Source organism: Phyllobates terribilis, unplaced genomic scaffold (assembly GCF_046119375.1).
Source record: "Phyllobates terribilis strain yellow unplaced genomic scaffold, ASM4611937v1 Scaffold_167__1_contigs__length_4167997, whole genome shotgun sequence".
NCBI lineage: Eukaryota > Metazoa > Chordata > Amphibia > Anura > Dendrobatidae > Phyllobates > Phyllobates terribilis.
Window position 1 is genome coordinate 1,845,001 of NW_027362927.1, and position 20,854 is coordinate 1,865,854.

Genomic DNA, 20,854 nt, shown 5'->3' on the forward strand with positions numbered 1-20,854 from the left:
AAAATATACAAGTGATAGGAATACTGACGTGTCAGTGTGACACAGGAAGTGCATCTTAAAGTGCCCTTTTTTTGCATCCAAAATCACAGATTTAAAGCAACAATAAACAAAGAGTAAAAGCCGATGAATAACAATAGTGAGTAAAATGTTTTATAAAAAATGCTTATAGCGGATGGAATCAATTAGTGGCACACCGCACAGGAAATAGACAGGTCCGAAAAAGAGAGAGCAGCAGGGCGGGATGCTGCTGAAAGGTGAGTACATATCCATAAAAAGGGAGACGCGTGGAGCGCTGGCCCGCAAGGACGATCAGGCACCCGGTCCCCGAGGGGGGCAGAAAAAGGGAGGGAGGGAAGGGAGAAGAAGATCCTCCAAGTGAGTGGTGGTCCAGCATCTGTCTCACAGTAGAGTGTACAAAAATACTGGATACCCTGCATGTAAATAAAAAAGTGAGAAGTTATAAACAGCATAAAACATAAGTAAAACCCAAACACAATAGCACATTACAAGAAAGGGACAAAACTGAGGACCTCGTTGAGGCCTTTGGGGCATATGCAATCAATTTTCATAATCCACCAACGGTCTTTCTCCAATCCCCCCCACCTAGTCAATTAATATCCTGTCAATACCCCGAATTTGGAGGAGGCTAGCATCACACCCATGTTTTAACTTGAAATGCCTTGGGATAGGCTTCAATACAGTATCGGCAAGAGATTCTGATGCATTCTTAATATCTTGCACGTGCTCCCTCACACACACTCTCAGTTGGCGAAAAGTAAGACCCACATAGATGAGGCCACATGGACACAAGGCGTGGTTGATTACGCCTTCTGTATTGCAAGATGTATGCTGTGTGATTTGAAACTCCTTATGACCATCACTTGATGGGAAGGATGTACACCGCACCAGATTTACACAGGCCGCACAGTTCTTGCATGGATAGAAGCCCCATCTGGGGCCTTTTGAGCTGAAGGCTTTCTCTGGTCCCGGATCTTTATGGTAACTATGTACCAGCAAGTCCCTCAGGTTCATCGCCCTTCTATAGGTGGTGGAAGGGACTGGTGTAGTACATTTGGAAAGGACTAGGTCTTGCTTCAAAATGGGCCAATATTTCCCCAATGCATTTCTAACATCTATCACAGTAATTGAAAAGCCAGAGATGGTAATAAATCCTCTCTACCTTCTCTATAGGGAGTCCGACTGTGACTGCCGGTAGGCTCCCGGCTGAGGTAACTGCACAATCTGGTGCAGGTGTTATACAATGTAGTGTTGTTTTAGAACAGACCTGCACAACAAACAGCTCATGTACCGCATGCAGCCCACCAAAGTTTTGCTGCAGCCCATGGAGCCGTCCAGGATATGGAGCTCCCATCTTCTTATATTCAAATGTTTCAGACGCAAACATATTTGAACACTGTCATCGGGACTAGGGTAAAACAGCGCTCGTCAGTCCCAGCCTCGACATGCTGCTGCTCGGCACGCTGCTGACGTCATCACACTATTGTCGGCACCCAAACACCTCAGAGGAGAAGAGATGGCACAGCCAATAGTAAGTCAAGGAGCCAAAGATTAAATTAATTATATCATTGTGGATGAGGAAGGAAGGGGCTAATGTTACAGTGAGGGCACATAATGAGGGTGACAATTGTCAAAGGGGGCACAATTGTGGTGGGGGTTCCTTCATTCAATCGGGCAATGTACAGGGGAATATTTTGGAGAGGGACAGTATGTGGGCATACAGTGGGTACAGAAAGTATTCAGACCCCTTTAAATTTTTCACTCTTTGTTTCATTGCAGCCATTTGGTAAATTCTAAAAATTTCATTTTTTTTCTCATTAACGTACACTCTGCATCCCATCTTGACTGAAAAAAAACAGAAATGTAGAAATTTTTGCAAATTTATTAAAAAAAAACCTTGAAATATCACATGGTCATAAGAATTCAGACCCTTGGCTCAGTATTGAGTAGAAGCACCCTTTCTATTTCAAGTGTTTATTTCTGTTAATGTTGATGACTATGGCTTACAGCCAATGAAAACACAAAAGTCATTGTCTCAGTAAATTAGAATAATTAACAAAAAACACCTCCAAAGGCTTCCTAAGCATTTAAAAAGTCCCTTAGTCTGTTTCAGTAGGCTCCACAATCATGGGGAAGACTTCTGACTTGACAGATGTCCAGAAGGCAGTCATTGACACACCCCACAAGGTCCCAGAGTTCCAATTTTCATTTGGAAATCAAGGTCCCAGAGTCTGGAGGAAGAGTGGAGAGGCCACAATCCAAGCTGCTTGAGGTCTAGTGTGAAGTTTCCACAATCAGTGATGGTTTGGGGAGTCATGTCATCTGCTGGTGTAGGTCCATTGTGTTTTATCAAGACCAAAGTCAGCGCAGCCGTCTACCAGGAAATTTTAGAGCACTTCATGCTTCCCTCTGCTAACAAGCTTTTTGGAGATGGAAATTTCATTCTCCAGCAGGACTTGGCACCTGTCCACACTGCCAAAAGTACCAATACCTGGTTTAAAACCAACAGTATCACTGTGCTTGATTGGCCAGTAAACTCGCCTGACCTTAACCCCATAGAGAATCTATGGGGTATTGTCAAGAGGAAGATGAGAGACACCAGACCCAACAATGCAGACGAGCTGAAGGCTGCTATCAAAGCAACCTGGGCTTTCATAACACCTCAGCAGTGCCACAGGCTGATCGCCTCCATGCCACAGGACGCATTGATGCAGTAATTGATGCACGAGGAGCCCGACCAAGTATTGAGTGCATTTACTGAACATACATTTCAGTAGGCCAACATTTCAGATTTTAAAAACATTTTTCAAGCTGTTGTTATAAAGTATTCTAATTTACTGAGATAATGACGCTTGTGTTTTCATTGGCTGTTAGCCATAATCATCTACATTAACAGAAATAAACACTTGAAATAGATCACTCTGCTTGTAATGACTCTATATAATATGTGAGTTTCACTTTTTGTATTGAATAACTGAAATAAATAAACTTTTTGATAATATTCTAATTTAGTGAGATGCATGTGTATGTAGCCTCTATTTCTTTAGTGTGGTAAGTACCATTTTGAGGGTATGTACCATTATTATTCATTGTAGCAAAATGGGAAACAGAAAATCCACTACTGTTGTTGCAGATTCATGGTTTTGCATAGCATTTGCTCTCCTGCACTGATTATGGGGGCAGAAACCTCAGGGTGAAGATCTTTTATCTTGCACCATTTATACTCAAAAAACACATTTCCAACAAATGCATATAAAATTCCCCTCCTTGCTATTTTTTTTTCTTAAAGATTACAAATAGTTTATTAAATAGTAATATGTTGCAATAATCTCATTTATTTTAATGCAGTTATAGTACTTCACATATAACATTTATTTATATTCTCTCATATACAATAAATATCCATACGCTTCAATCATCTGTTTAAGAAAAACAAAATGGAACAAATATTAACCCTTCCATATTATTCCATCATCCCTCCTCCCTTGAATCAAAACAAACCCCACCTGCACCCCCAAACTGAAGGGGAGGATACAAGGAAAACCCTTCACCCCATAACTAGCATTGCTCTACACCTGTCCATTCTTCCCAGATATGCTCATAAACAGTTGTCTGATTTTTATTATCGTAGACCACTTTCTCTTTTTTCGCTTATCAATTAATTTAATTCAGGTTGTTCTTTTACCTTCCATTTCCTCATAACTGCAAACAGAGTTTGAGACAAAATACGTATTAATAAGATCTTATTACTACTTCTTTTAAGACTCAAATATCTACATCTAATAAAGAATTTTTAGGGTCATTTTATAAATGCACTTAAACATTATTTAATACACTATTGAATTACCATACAATATCTTACTATTTGTTTTCTTAAATTCTGTGTCAGTGGCTAATCTAAGGGTTTTTGAGATGTAAATAGAGAGATATTCTCCCTTACAATTGATTATGGAAGATTCATTTATTTAAGGCAGGTTAGTTGGAGGGTGGGTGGATGTCTGGTTGAGGAGTTCTCTAAGAACTCGTTCACACTGCTGTATGACATAGTAGAGTGCTCTCTGATGTTTTATCAGACAGCACTCAGCCCAATATTATACTATGGGGCAGTGCAGATCTGAAATGTTTTTGCTCATGACGATTCGGCATGGGAAAACAATTGCAGCACGCTGAGAGTGGCTCAGCAAATCGGATCACATGCACCCATACAAGTCTATGGGTGCGTGTAAAACCTTGGCCCAGACTTGGATTTCATCCCAGTGCAGTTTGATTTATGCAGACACAGACGATGGAAAAGTTGGAGAAACGAAGTTCTCCATCTTCTCCGCACCTGTAATATGATTGTCTCAAACAAGAGAAACGGATCCCAGTAAACTGACACTCGGCTCAAACTCTGGTCAGAGCTTGAGCCTAGTGTCATTAGCATAAATGATCCAATTCTCTCACATGAGAGAATCAACACTTGTGTGACCCGGCCTAACGTGTAGTTGGGGAGCTAAGAGTGGGAGATGGTTTGAAGGGGTGAAGTGGAAGGTGGAGTGGGGGAGGTATCAGAAGAGGAGGGATATTTTAACTTAATTATTATTTTAATATGGTGAAAGTTATCTAATTTAATGTTAGAAGGGTTTAAGATAAGTTGAAATGGTATTTCTTTGCTTGGATGAGAAGAGATCTGATGTCTCTGATATGTCTTCAAAAGACACATTCAGATAGTGATTCAAGAAAGTAGCTAAAAGTGGGTTGTCAAGTACATGTATATCATGCTGTACATAATATCTACTCACGAGGGTCTTTATCCTTGTTCAAAGGGGTGTAAATATAAGTATGTATTACACAGGGTAGAAGTAAGATATATATATATATAAATATATATATATATATATATATATATATATATATATATATATATATATAAACTGTTGAAATGTAAAATTAACAACATAAGGTTAGAAATTGCAAACACCTGTATTCCTCTCCCATATAAATCTGAGCTTCACTATGAAGAAAGTGAAAACTTGCAATATCCGATTTTGATTGTAGGAGATTTTAATACTGTAATTGACTTTACCTGTAATAGAAAATCATGTAGACGTGCGTCAAAGTCTAGTGATACAACATCTTTTCCAATCCTCTGGAAGAATTTTTTGGGGAAGAGGCTTATTAATCCCAAGGATTATCAGGATTCATGTTACTCTAAGACTTAGCAATCCTGATTCCCTATTGATATGGTTTTTGGCAATGGAGAAATTTTGTATAAACTCCTTTAAGGGGGTTGATACTCACTCAGCAGCTTTTACGGGGATCTCCCTGGGCAACCCAGGCTTGCACCGACTTTGGAAGGGAGTGGATGAACCTGTCCATGATGACCTTTTCCACCATCTGTACTGGGGAGGAAGATTGAGGTTACAACCACTTTGAACCAAGTGTAGGAGGTCGAACATTTGGGACCTGGGAGGTTTGTCACTGCAATAGGCCCAGTGGTGCACCCGTTGCACCCTAACAGTCAGAGTCACTCCCAAGCGCGCCAAAATTTCTGTTTTTAATTTGGCGCACTCCTTTGCGTCCTGCAGGGCCAAACAAGTCATAATGGGCTTTCTGAGGCTGGCCCATTAAATATGGCACCAGCACCTCCGCCCACTGCTCTGGAGGCAATCTCTCCCGCTCCGCCACCCTCCCAAAGAACGTTAGGACCTCGACGTCATCACCCGGAGTAATCTTTTGCAATGCTCTTCTTACCGTCTTCCTGACGTGTGAATCATTACCTGGAGTTGAGGGAGGGACGGCCTCTCTGCTGCGAACTTTCCCCGCTAGAAGTTCCATCTGCCGTTGTTGCTGCTGAATCTGCTGCATCAGAAGTTTATTAGTCTCTTGCTGCATCTGTTGCTGCTCCCGGTGCTGCTGTTGCAGGCTCTGCTGGCTCTGCAAGTGCTGCCGGTGCTGCTGTTGTTGGCTTTGCAGCAGGTGTTTGAGTGGCTCTTTCATGGTGCCGGACATCTCTGGCTGGCTGGCGGCCTTTACCCAGGACATCCATCGATCTCTGTGGCAGGTACACGTTTTCCTGGAATCTTGCCCACATTCTCCACTAATTGTGACTGGGTTGGTACTCACTCAGCCACTTTTAAGATAGTCACAGGAGTCAGTTTCTTTAAAAATGTCCAAGGTGGGTTTATTCGGACTTCATAAACTGCACTCTCCAGGTAAATTAAACATTTTCTCGGTAATTATTTTGATTCTAGGCTACATATATACCGGGACACGAGGATATGTACTTTAAATGCCCCTGATGAAGCCACCGTGTGTGGCGACACGCACTGGGCACTGAGGTCCCATTTGCACCTTCCCATTTACAGGCTGATTTGATTGAGTATTTGCTTTCTATGATCATATTGTTTAATTGGCTCTACTATTATTTTTTGCTGGGGCAGCACGGGTGGCCACAATTGAGTGTATGTGATGGAGTGGTTATGGAGTAGTCATCTCCAGTGTGAGGTGAAAGGGTCTATTGGCAATCGCCAGTTTACAATTATACTGTTCTATAGACCTATTACCCTGTATACAGGGACACCATATTGATTTTCACACAGATACCTGTTGTTGCACTTTATATACATATTGTTTTTGTGTATTCTCTATTTATATAGAATACTTTGGGCTTGTGCAATATTGACCATCATAGATATTCTATACAGCCTGTTAGAGTTCATCTATTTGACTGCACTTTATTGTATTTTCTGTCATTATAATGTGGGAAGGTCTCTAAAGTAGTGGGTTCCTCAAGCAGTGGATTCCTTCACTATTTTTAATGGTGTTTTAAAATAATTTTTTTTGTGCGTATTCTTATATATGTGTCAGGAGATACTGTAATAAATTGATGTAATTTATATTCAAATATTCCGTGATTATTTCTTCAGGTGATCACCGCTTAGGTGCATGTCTTCTTTTCTTTTTGAAATTCGTATGATGTTGTATGACATGTGGCAGGTAGATCCCAGTTATTAGATGGTGCCCTCCTAAAGTAGTAGGTGCATGGGGTTATGTCCCAGCTTTTTGTCCTTTTTATGGGCACAAGACATGGATTTCCTAATCCAAGCTGCTCTTTGCCCTACTTATTGACCATATATAAGGCTATGTGCCCACGATGCAGAAATGCTCAGGATTTTTTCCTGAGCGTTTCTGCATCTCCCTGGCAGAAAAAAACGCATGCGGATTGTACATGTGGATTGTACATGCGGATTGTACATGCGGATTGTACATGCGGATTGTACATGCGGATTGTACATGCGTTTTCCTGCCAGGGACAAGCGGAAATGGAGCGTTATTCACTGACATTTCCGCATGCGGATTGACAAGCACTTTCCAAGCGATTAGCATCACTTGGAAAGTGCTTGTGACAACTAGGTCACACTATATAAATTCATGCAAACTGCATGGATTTATATAGTGTGACCCGAGAGAGTGGTAAAAATAAAAAAATAAATGTATACTTACCCTCCGATGGCCCCCGGTGTCCTGCTTTACACTCCGTTCTCCCTTGCCGGCAACAGTGAATTGAAAGACCTGCCGACGTCAGCATCGCGTGACCCGTCACATGACTCTGACGTCAGCGCAGGTCCTTCAATTCATTGCAAAGTGCCGGGAAGCAAGTAGGAGCGCAGCGCGGGCCGACAGAAGGTAAGTAGACAGTTATTTTTTATTTTATTCTTTTTTTACAGATTTTTTAATGGTACCTGGGTGTGGAGGAGACTCTCCTCTCATCTACACCCGGGTACCATCCGTACATTGGAACGCGTGGATTACGCATCTACATATACAGTGATGCGTAATCCATGTGATCTAAAGCAAGTCAATGGTGGCGAAGACGCAGCACTTCTGCAAAATAATTGGTAGTGCTGCGTTTTTTTCCGCAGCGGAAATTTTCGCAGCATGTGCACAGCACATGCGGATTATCATTGGGGAACATTGCTGCCCTTCTACCATGCGTTTTTAATGCGTTTCAGCAGCTATAAAAACGCTGCGGAAACGCATTAAAAACGCATTGTGGGCACACAGCCTAAGGTTGTAAAGGAATAAGGGGTTCTCAGTTTTGGACTCAGGAGGAAATATTAGCGATGTACACAGGTGATTTGTTATTATTTTAATAAATGTAAAGGAAGATCTAAGGACAGATATTACATTGGTGAATGGATTTGGTATTTTTTCTGGATTGAAGATTAATTGGAATAAGTCAGATATCATTATTGGACAAGAATTTCCAAATTACAGATGGTGATATACTTATTATCCAAGAGGGCAACAGTTTGAAATATTTGGCATTAAATATATCACATAAGATGGTGGACTATATAGAAGTGAATGTCATACCGGTGTTGAGTCGTTTTAGCAGAATGGCAAAAATATGGAGGAACAAGGAAGAATCAATCTGATTAAAATGTATTTGTTTTTTTATGTATATTTAATAAATTCCCCTCTTTGCAACTTAGTGACTGAGTATAGGAAAAAATGTATATTAAAGCAACCTTATACCCTGAGACTGAAAAGTTACTACACTTTGTAAATATACAGTCATCCTTCCTGACGCCCTTCTTTTGCCTCCCGCTACCTCCATTGCTTAGATCTGTGTTCTGTTCCTACTACCTCCAAGATGGCCACCAGTTTGGTAAGTCTAAACCACATCTTCCCTGTCTTTTCTGTGCTGTGGGATGGGAAAGGAAAGGCAGGAGAGGTGAGGTTTAGATTTACCAGTGTACTCCATGCTGCTATGACCGTCATCTTGGAAGCAGGAGGAAAGGAACGCCTATCCCAGCAGAGGAGGCATCGGGGAGCTAATGGAGGGCTTCAGGTAGAGTGCCTATACATGCGAAACGTATACCCACTTCTCAGTCCCAGGGGAAGGGGCCCTTTAACACTGTTGCAGGACAATATTAGCGTTGAGCTGTAATTGTTTTCTAAGGCAGTACACTTAATATAGGACAATCACTGTGCTACCAGTATTATTCCGCACATAAATGATACTGATTCTCCATTTTGTAATAACATAATTAACCCTTTGTGCTAAACTGAATAGTAAATTATAGTCTGTTTTTCAATTAACAGCATAAAGCAATATGTTTACAAAGATGAATACTCCAATGCTGACCAAAACTGAATTCTCTGCTAAGGTTACAAAATAACCAACACTTTATACATGGACAGTAAATTCTTTTTCTAATTTCTCGTCTTATTTCTGTTTGCCATTTTAGGAGACAGTGGTGTGCGGCCATCTCTCCCCGGCAGCACAATCTCTGACAACATCAAGAGACTAGATTTTCATCAAGTGCTTGGCCGGGGGAGTTTTGGAAAGGTAAGAACCTATAACATTACGAGCCCAGATTGTATATTGTTTGCTATACAATATAAGATCATGAATGAAGTAGAGAATAACACTCTTAATAACCATCTTAGATCCCCAAATTCAGGTGTTTCTGACAAAGGCAGATGCAGGGCGGTTTCCAAATGTGTTGCTACCTATATATGTGTAATAGTGTTTTCTGATAGTCTACAGTGGGTTAAAGTATTTTTCTGGTGCCTCTAACTTCTGCACTAGGAAGTTGCAGGTGCTGCTGTTTTCCCCACATGCCTGCACCTTGGAAACTTGGATGGCCAGCAGATAACAACATCTATTTTTCAATACAGGTGCACGATCCTGTTGGCTGTGCAAGTGTGGGCCAGACACCTGTATAGACAACATCATGCAGAAGTGACAGCTGCCGTAGAAACTCTACATGCAAATATGTGACCAGAGCACTTTCATCCACCTTTATCCATGCTAGCTGTGTCACCCACATAGAATGTGGAAGAATGTGCTCTGGTCAGATGAGACCAATAATTTAAATTTTTTGCTAAATGAAAAACACTAAGTGTGGAGGAAAACTAACACTGCAGATCACCCTGAAAACACCATCCCCACCGTCAAACATGGTGGTGGAATCATCATGCTGTGGGGATGCTTTTCTTTAACAGGGACGCTCGTCAGAGTTGATTAGAAGATGGATGGAGCTAAATACAAGACAATCTTGTAGGAAAAACCTGTTAGAGGCTGGAAAAACTTGAAACAGAGATGAAGGTTCACCTTCCCGCAGGACAACGACTCTAAACATACTTCCAGAGCTACAATAAGATGGTTTAAATAAAAACATACTCGTGTGTTTATATAGCCCAGTTAAAGTCCAGACATAAATCTCATTGAGAATTTGTGGCAAGGCTTAAAAATTGTTGTTCACAAACGCTCTCTATCCAATCTCACAGCTAGTTTGCAAAGAAGAGTGGGCAAAAATTTCAACCTATAGTGCAAAGCTGGTAGAAAAATACCTTGCAGCAGTAATTGCAGCAAAAGGTGGTCCTACAAAGTGTTGACTCAGAGGGGCTGAATACAAATGCACGTCACAATTTTCAGATTTACATTTTTAAAATATTCAGAAAAACATGTATCATTTCCTTTACACTTCACAAATACTTGTACTCTGTGTTGGTATATCACATAAAATTCCAATAAAATACATTTAAGTTTTTGCATGTAACTTGAAAAAATGTGGAAAAGTTCACAGGATGTGAATACTTTTTCAAGGCACTACATTGTACATCTGCATGTACGTAGCTACATAAGTATGAGTAAATATATGTGTGTGTACTGAGAATGACATTTATTAAAGATATTGTCCACAGTTAAAAAGTAATAATTCAAAAAATTCCGTGTCAGCAGTGGTGACGTCTCATACATTCTCCTGATTGCTAACCAATGACTCGTCTCAATGGTTTTGTCCAATAAATAGAGACATCCTCAATGAGACCAGTGATTGTCTGCAGCAAGGTAAACAAGTGCAGGTTTGGACTACTGTGCCAGGCTCTGGAATAGCAAAGGATTTATCAGGGTAGTATCGTTTTATTTTTTTAATCATACTACTCCCTGAAGTTAGGACAAAAATGGAATTGAGGACAAGCCTCCTAATACTATTACAGACAACTCTCTGATTTTTTAGGACATTCCTGGGAAAAGGAGAGAGCTCCTTGATTACCAGAGAAGCCAGCAAATATCCCAAAGCATACTCTTCACAATATATTCACCTCTCGTGTTTTCTGCAATTCTTATAAGGCTGGGTGCCCACGTAGCGTTTTTCAAGCGTTTATGATGCGGAATTTCCGCAGCGGAAACGCTTGTGAAACACTAGGTAATCCGCACCCCATGGTCCCCAAGGGGATTCCGCATGTTCTATGCACATGCTGCGGATTTTTCCGCAGCGTTTATGCTGCGTACAAAAATCTGCAGCATGTCATTTAATTTTGCGGAAGCGCAGCGGAAGCCCCGCTATTGACTTGCATTGAGACGCATAGAATGCGCGTCTGTACATTTCTACAAGTGAATTCTATGCGTCTCTATGTACGGATGGTACCCAGTTCAGGAGGAGAGAAGACTCTCATCCAGACCTGGGTACCATTGTTCCTGTAAAAAAAAGAATAAAATAATAAATAAAGTTAATACTCACCTTTCCGAAGGCTTCTCTGCATGCCGGCATCGCTGAAGGACCTTCGGTGACGTCACAGTCATGTGACCGCAGGCCCTTCACCGCTCTGTCTCACGATATGCCGGCAGCCGGGAACTAGACAGGAAGCAGCGCTGCAGCCACGCCGGGGCATCGGGGGTGAGTATAGCTTTATTTTATTTTATTTTTACGTTTCACACTGTATAAATCCATGCTGTTTGCATGGATTTATACAGTGTGACCTAGTTGTCAAGCACTTTCCAAGTGATGCTATCGCCTGGAAAGCGCTTGTCAATCTGCATGCGGAAACGCATGTGAATCCGCATGTGGATCCGCATGTATTCTGCAGGAAAAAAGCATGCACAATCTGCATGTACAATCTGCATGCGTTTTTTCTGCCAGGGAGATGCAAAAATGCTGCAGAAATTTTCTGCTTCATTTCTGCATCGTGGGCACATAGCCTAACTCCTGGCATCACTGCAACATAAAACCTGACACCAGAGGTGCTGTGGAGTGAAAAGGAGTTTAGGATCAGGACAAAGTGTCTGCAAATGTAGTCTCAGGTCTGTGCTGCAGATTAAGGTGCATTCACACTGCGCAGTTATCGGAAACCAGTAGAAACAGGCTGACGTTCGCCCGACAAACAAGCAAAGTGGTCTTTCATAGGGTAAAATGATCTTTTGTTTTGCTTAAATCTTTATCGATCTTGAAATAACCTATACAAAAAACTATGAGCAATAGCCAAGGTAGCATAAAAGGTATATATTTTATTAGTACAATTTAGACACATGATAAAATCTGATGAAAAAAGAGAAAATCAGATAAGGCTAAAAACACAGGCAAACCCCATGGTGCATAACAAAAGAATATGCAGCAATATTAAGTAATGTATACATAATAGGCTATTAGAAAAAGGTATGTTGGGTGGAAATAATTCCTACACACATATAAAGTGTAATAGACGCCAAATGTGATAAAGTATATATGCTGCACAAAATAACCCTAGTATAGATAGGCATACATTTGCAGCATGGTCTTTGATGCCAGCATCTATGTACAGCTGAGCTCTGCACCCCAACACAGTCTGTTTATATTGATTCTCATCTCAGCTTTTCATGGCTGACACAGGAATAATGCCAACCAGCTCTGGAGTTGTAGTTATTCCTGTCTCAATCATGCATGGCTAAGACTGAAGTAATCCTTTAACCTCCTAGCTTTAATGGGTAATTCTAGTGGGGTTATTTCCTAGTGCCCATGTTTATAGCTATTAGATCTCCTGTATGTAAGCTAGTAAGAAACTGTAGAAATATAAAATAATTATTAAAGAAATAGCAATGGTGTCACTTTCCTGCTCCCCTCCACACTTATTTCAATGAGTTGTTCGGCCTTAGGGTACAAGTCTGCAGTAACTATGTGACTACAGACTTGTGAGTCCTCACAGTGTGCAGTGTGTGTGCTGTTGAGGTTCTCCAGTGCCGGTGCCAGGAATGGGCAGGAGCATAACTGCAGGTATGCAATTTGCATACATGTGGTCATGTGCCGACGAGACATGTGCAGCTGTCCATGTCGCCCTGGCACTTTACAGAAAAATTGTGTGCCAGTTCAAATGTGCTGTTGCGTGTAGGGTGCGTTACACTCACTTGTAGGCCACAGGCCCCAGCTGTCTCCAGGTCTTCAACTTAAGGAGCTGCCGCACATAGATTAGGGAACACTCAGTTCGTTTCAACACACAGAAGTTTACTCGACAGTTCAATTGCATCAGATTGTAATACACAGTATCGGGCACAACATTCTCCATTTCTTATTTCCATAGTACAGAACATTTTCAGCATTTATTTACGTTCTAACTGGACTATCCCTACGTTCACTGATCCTGTCAGCCCCAGGATTTCCCAGTTGAGTTCCACAATACACCCGAGATCTGTTACATTTCCCATACACAATTGCACGTCCATCTTCCTCTGTATGTAAAGGGGTGAGGTGCTTGCCATAGCACCTGAATCGAGCCCTGATCTCCGGACATTGCAGGAATGTCTGCAGTGAATTTTTGTAAGGCCTCATATCATCCAGAACAATATGTACTCACTCTTGATATCAGCCCCAACTGCCCTTGAATTTGATCTTATATCACTCACGAACGCTCTACAAACAGGAAGCAGTCTCCTTTAACTGGCACTTTTCCCTCCCACTATGAGCTAGTCCTAAACATGAACACTTTCTTACACTATTCTCATCCTACCTATGTCAACTCCTAAGTCCTAAACTATGTCTTATCTTGCGCAATCCTATGCTGTACACTATACATTATACATATGACCATATCACACTCTATATTACAATTCACATAATATGACATACTGTAACTATGTAATTACACCATATATACTGAAAACTGCAGGACATCGTTTACACTACAATACAACACGATTGGTGTCTTCAGGGGTATGAATGCGACGGTCCAGTCAACACCCCCTTACACAGGCTCGCTCAATACAAGGGAATTGAGTGAGGCCGGATAAATGACCATCTGCTCCCATCACTGGAGAATCCTCATGAGTCTACACTCACATAAAGTGTCTGCAGACTTGTACCCCAAGGCCAGACAACACCTTTAATGAAGATCATCAACTAATGACCATTTTTTTCTAGGTGGTGCTGGCGGAAGATAGATATACCCGCCAGCAATTTGCTGTAAAAGTCATCACAAAGAGGAACCTGCTAGCTGAAGGAGAGGAGCGCGCGTTGGTGGAGCGGCGTGTGTTACAACTTGCATCTGGCAGCCCCTTCCTTCTTCATGGCACATTCGCCTTTCAGACCAAGGTAAAATTGTGACCTGTTCATTAATATTGGATAAAGAATAAAGTGCACTCATCTATATGCACAGGATATGTCCACGTTTATATCTGGTGTTTGTTAACATTTCAGCATTGGAAACATTTTCATGTCCTGCTCCTTGTATGTGTAGCTGTCACCTACTGTGGGAACACTGGACAAACCCTGGGAACCAGGCAATGTGCCTAGAAATATGATGCTGACGGTTAACTTTTGGGGTTTCTCTATTGAAGTCTATGGAAAGTCTTGGAGTGGTTCAACTGGCTCCCAATATCTGAAGTCATTTGTCCACCCCTATGGATGTCATTCTTAATGAGTACTTCATAATGGTGAGAAATGGAGAAGGCAACATTACAGTGAAAAGTAATGCTGTACATTTAGCACATCACATTCTACATATGTAGATATATCTTCTATATGTATATACTTAGAATAACTAATAAACACATAGTAAAAGAAGAAAGTATCATTACTGCTATTATTATGTAACTATATCTCCACGAGTAAGTGGAACAGAGATTAATCACAGAAGAAATCGCAGAAGAAATCACTGATTATTGAGTGTTAGTAAATGTATGACTGCTACAATGACTTTATCATACGACTGATTTCTACGTCTTGTCTGACAGGAGCTTGTGCTTCTTGGGATGGAGTATGTCACCTGTGGCGAATTCCACCATCTCCTGATGAGGAAGGGGTGTCTTGACATCCCCAGTGCACGGTACAGTATTCACAGTCTAAGCCATACAGCTATGTATTTTCTAAATGAGACTGACTAGATTGATTCGATTGTTAGCCCTAACGTTCACGTAAATTCATATCTCCCATTCACAGGGATGTTATTAGGGAAACACTTAGAAAAATACAGCTCTAATTTTTATTTCCAAAAATAGCACCGCACCTGTCCACAGGTTGTGTGAGGCATCGCAGTTCATCCTCATTCACATTAGTCATGTGGCGTTATTTTTTAAAGAAAGACACCATGTTTTTCTGATCCTGGATAATCCTTTAACACCATATGAATATACATTGTAATAGTAGCAATTGTGTATCCCTATAGGCAAGAAGGAACTTAAAGAGGTTATCCACTACTTTAACATTGATGTCCTATACTTAGGATGAGCAGGTCCAGGTGCCTTATAATCAATACGATATGTGCGACTGCCCTTCTAGACCATTATAATAATATAAATACTTGTATATAATAACCAGAAATATAAAATCCTGATAAGTCCTGCCTGTCTAGTCTTTTGGGCAATATATATTTCTGAGTTTCTGATTCACTAAAAACTATTTTCTCCTCTTTTCTTTCGGCCAGATTCTACGCCGCAGAACTTGTGTGTGGAATTCAACACCTGCATTCTAAGGGCATCATCCACCGGTAACTAGAAATACATCTAATCCTCCACCACCAGTGATGCCTATAACTATACACAGCAATACTGAGAATTATACAGCGGACACTGATAAGAATCCATTTGTCTTCTTCACAGAGATCTCAAGCCTTCTAACATCTTGGTGGCTGCGACGGGCCATATAAAGATTGCCGACTTCGGTCTGGCACTTGAGAACATCTATGGAGACCGGACAGCCACCGAATACGCTGGGACACCAGGCTTCATGGCTCCTGAGATGCTGGCTGCGGAGGAGTACAATGCTGGGGTAGACTGGTATGCATTTGGCATCATTTTGAACATCATGATTACCAGCAGGTCCAAATACCATCGAGGACTATTCAACGCTTCCAGCAAGGAGGCGAAGAACATCATTAAAAAGGTCAGTACATGATATAAGTTGTATTACTTTTATATTATTGTGTGATTTATTGTGATGTTAGCGGTAATTTACTATTATATTCAGCTCCATTGGTGGGAGTGGAATCTCATGTTAGGTCAAGTGTTTACGTGTTCAATATAACACGTAAACACTTGTAGGGGTGACGTGATGGTATATATTACCTGTCATGTATTATTGAAGATGTCAGAAAAAAAACACTAATATTAGGCTTTTTTTTTCATAAATATATATAATATTTATTTATTTTAGTTAAATTTTATTTATGAAGCTGTTATATAAATATAAACATTTTTTTTTCTTCTTTTGTAGCTCCTCCGGGAAGATCCTGCCAGGCGCCTCGGAGTCCATGGTAACATCAGAGCCCATAGGTTTTTCCAGCGTATTGACTGGGACTCAGTGGAAGCCCTTAGAATGTGTCCCCCACATGTTCCTGTGCCAGTAAGTATTAGAGGAGATGTTTTATACAGACTCATTTATGAATAGTTTCACATAGCTTTAATCACTTTTTCCAAATTCGTCAGATTACTAATAACAGTGAAGGTCGCTGATTTGTCAGTGGTGAGATTGTAAGCCCCCATACATGTTAAATGATCAGCAGATAGTGACAAAATCTGCCGATCATTGGTTGACATATGTAGAGAGCCTCTAGCTTTCCTGAACTTTACTATATACTGTTCTTATGTAATCACCTTCTTGTGTTTTCTTTTTCTCTTATAGCCAAGTAACATCCAGCGCGGCTCCAGACCATTCAATCTTCAAATTCTGGAAGCAGCAGAGGCTAACAACTCAGCCCTCTCAGCAGACCACCAGGCCTTGTTCACGGGGTTTTCATTTACCAACATCAGCTGGAAAACCCCAAACCATCCACCGGCTCTTTAATATCATCAGAGCAAGCTGTCTTCCTAAACCCCAAGAAGAACATCAAAATAAGAAGATCCGGAAGGGCAAGCAGGACCTGGACAAGCAAGAAATAAGCGTGTCAGGACTCAAGCCAGGATCAGGACCCCAGAAGAACACAGAAGATATTCCTGTTCAAAAGGATGGCCATAAAGATGGATGAGGCAAGGGAGGTAAGTGCCCAGTAGGGTTATGTGTGGCATTATGGTGTGCCTGGGAATACCATGCACACTACATGCCCCTGACAATAAGAGCCTTATGATACTATATGTATAGTGTTACGCTATGTATATAGTACATAAGAGAAAAAATATTCTAGTTATATTTACCGGTGATTACCGGTGACTATAATTACAATTTTCCCCTTCCTCCATAACAACTCATTGAGCTGTCCTGGGCGACGGGGAAATAAGGTGTGAGATGGCTGGCTATTAAGGGGTGGAAGGAGGCCAGTTTTTTTTTTTTTATAAATCATAGCATTTAAAGCTATATTGCTTTGCTATGTAAAATAATTATATTTACCGGTGACTACCGGTGACTATAGTTACACTTTTCCCCCTCCTCCATAACAACTCATTGAGCTGTCCTGGGCGACGGGGAAATAAGGTGTGAGATGGCTGGCTATTAAGGGGTGGAAGGAGGCCAGTTTTTTTTTTTTGGTTTGTTTTTTTAAATCATAGCATTGAAAGCTATATTGCTTTGCTATGTAAAATAATTATATTTACCGGTGACTACCGGTGACTATAGTTACACTTTTCCCCCTCCTCCATAACAACTCATTGAGCTGTCCAGGGCGACGGGGAAATAAGGTGTGAGATGGCTGGCTATTAAGGGGTGGAAGGAGGCCAGTTTTTTTTTTTTTTTTTAATCATTGCATTTAAAGCTATATTGCTTTGCTATGTAAAATAATTATATTTACCGGTGACTACCGGTGACTATAATTACACTTTTCCCCTTCCTCCATAACAACTCATTGAGCTGTCCTGGGCGACGGGGAAATAAGGTGTGAGATGGCTGGCTATTAAGGGGTGGAAGGAGGCCAGTTTTTTTTTTTTTTTAAATCATAGCATTTAAAGCTATATTGCTTTGCTGTGTGAAATAATTATATTTACCGGTGGCTACCGGTGACTATAGTTACACTTTTCCCCCTCCTCTATAACAACTCATTGAGCTGTCCTGGGCGACGGAGAAATAAGGTGTGTGATGGCTGGCTATTAAGGGGTGGAAGAAGGCCAGATTTTTTTTTTTAAATCATAGCATTTAAAGCTGTATTGCTTTGCTATGTAAAATAATTACATTTACCTGTGACTATAGTTACACTTTTCCCCCTCCTCCATAACAACTCATTGAGCTGTACTGGGCGACGGGGGAAATAAGGTGTGTGATGGCTGGCTATTAAGGGGTGGAGGAGGCCAGGTTTTTTTTTTTGTTAAATCATAGCATTATATCTAGCAACACTGCTAGATATAATCATAACAAAAGCATAAGGACATAAACATATGACGGTGTCCGGAGAGCCTGACGAGGCCGCAGTTGGTGAAATGCATGTCAAGGCTCACACACACCATCTGGATGCTCCTGTGCTTCTCGTGAGACATGGTACTGGTGCACATACTTTATGACTGATTATCTTCGGGCTCTCCTGATACCATCATATGTTTATGTCTTTATGCTCTTGTTATGATTATATCTACCAGGGTTAATTGGCTTCATTATTTTCACCTGCACCCCATATTGGGGATTAGCATCTACTGCGGCCATCTCGTCTTTTGACCAACTTCTGATTATTATATAGATATTGCAGGGGTATTATACAGGCAAAGTTTAAAGTTTTGCCTTCCTGCTCTCTACTATGTATTTATTTAACTGACTGCAATGCACGCCACTTATAAGACACTAGTGCTGTAGAACATCAGGGTTGCTTCACCTATATTTTGCGTACTGTTAAAACGTATTATAAACATCGAGCCTTTTTTCCGGGTTCTTATTAAAACTACGGCCACTCACAATTGATCAGCTAAACTCTCTGATATTTATACCTTATATAATTGTCAGTTAGCTGTGAGGTTTTAGTATTTAATTTATTTAATTATACCGGATTATATGCTTGCATATTCTACTTGTTAGTATACTTCTTTTGCAGGTATATTCATAATTTTTCCTGTTTTTTATAGACTATTCATCATATTTCTTAGTCTCGCAGTTTGCAGTAATTACTAGCCCACCCTAATTGTGTTTGCCCCTAGAACTCTAGAGCATTTTTCATCTCACAGGAGCTCCTCATTATCTGGTTCTATCCTTATATTCAGGGATTGTTTCCATCCTCCCTGTTTTTTAATTGCACTTCTCCCCCTTACCTTGTATTGTTGTATTATTGGTATTATATTTATAATTGATGTACAATAAAATGGTTTATATATTTAACAAACCTTTGTTTTCGTTTGGGTCTCCGTCTCCTCCATATTTATTAACATTATATATATTGAGCGGTATTTGACTAGGATTCCCTTCTTTTTGGTTTTGATATCTTCTTAGGGGTACAACACACTTCTCTTTAGTGATATCTCTTATGTAGGTTTACATGTGTAGATACAGGTCTGGTGACGAATTCTGTGTTGCTCTGTAAGTGTGCTGCAGTAATACAGTGGGTACGGAAAGTATTCAGACCCCTTTACATTTTTCACTCTTTGTTTCATTGCAGCCATTTGGTAAATTCTAAATAGTTCATATTTTACTCATTAAAGTACACTCTGCACACCATCTTGACTGAAAAAAACAGAAATGTAGACATTTTTGCAAGTTTATTAAAAAAGAAAAACTGAAATATCACATGGTCATAAGTATTCAGAATCTTTGCTCAGTACTGAGTAGAAGCACCCTTTTGAATTAGTACAGCCATGAGTCTTCTTCGGAATGGTGCAACAAGTTTTTCACTCCTGGATTTGGGGATCCTCTGCCATTCTTCCTTGCAGATCCTCTCAAGTTCCGTCAGGTTGGATGCTGAACGTTGGTGGACAGCCATTTTCAGGTCTTTCCAGAGACGCTCAATTGGGTTTAGGTTAGGGCTCTGACTGGGCTAGTCAAGAATGGTCACAGAGTGGTTCTCAAACCCCTCCTTTGTTATCTTAGCTGTGTGCTTAGGGTCATTGTCTTGTTGGAAGGTGAACCTTTGGCCAAGTCTGAGGTCAAGAGCACTCTGGAAGAGGTTTTCATCCAGGATATCTCTGTACTTGGCCACATTCATGTTTCCTTCAATTGCAACCAGTCATCCTGTCCCTGCAGCTGAAAAACACCCCCATAGCAATGCTGCCACCACCATGTTTCACTGTTGGGATTGTATTGGGCAGGTAATGAGCAGTGCCTGGTTTTCTCCACAAATACTGCTTAGAATTATCACCAAAAAGTTCTATCTTCATCTCATCAAACCAGAGAATCTTATTTCTCATAGTCTGGGAGTCCTTGACTGGTGGAGGACTGCAGTGATAGTTGACTTTATGGAACTTTCTCCCATCTCCCTACTGCATCTCTGGAGCTCAGCCACAGTGATCTTGGCGTTCTTCTTTACCTCTCTCACCAAGTCTCTTCTCCCATGATTGCTCAGTTTGGCTGGATGGCCAGGTCTAGGAAGACTTCTGGTGGTCCCAAACTTCTTCCATTTAAGGATTATGGAGGCCACTGTGCCCTTAGGAACATTGAGTAATACAGAAATTCTTTTGTAACCTTGGCCAGATCTGTGCCTTGCCACAATTTTGTCTCTGAGCTCCTTGGGCAGTTCCTTTGATTCTCATTTGGTCTGA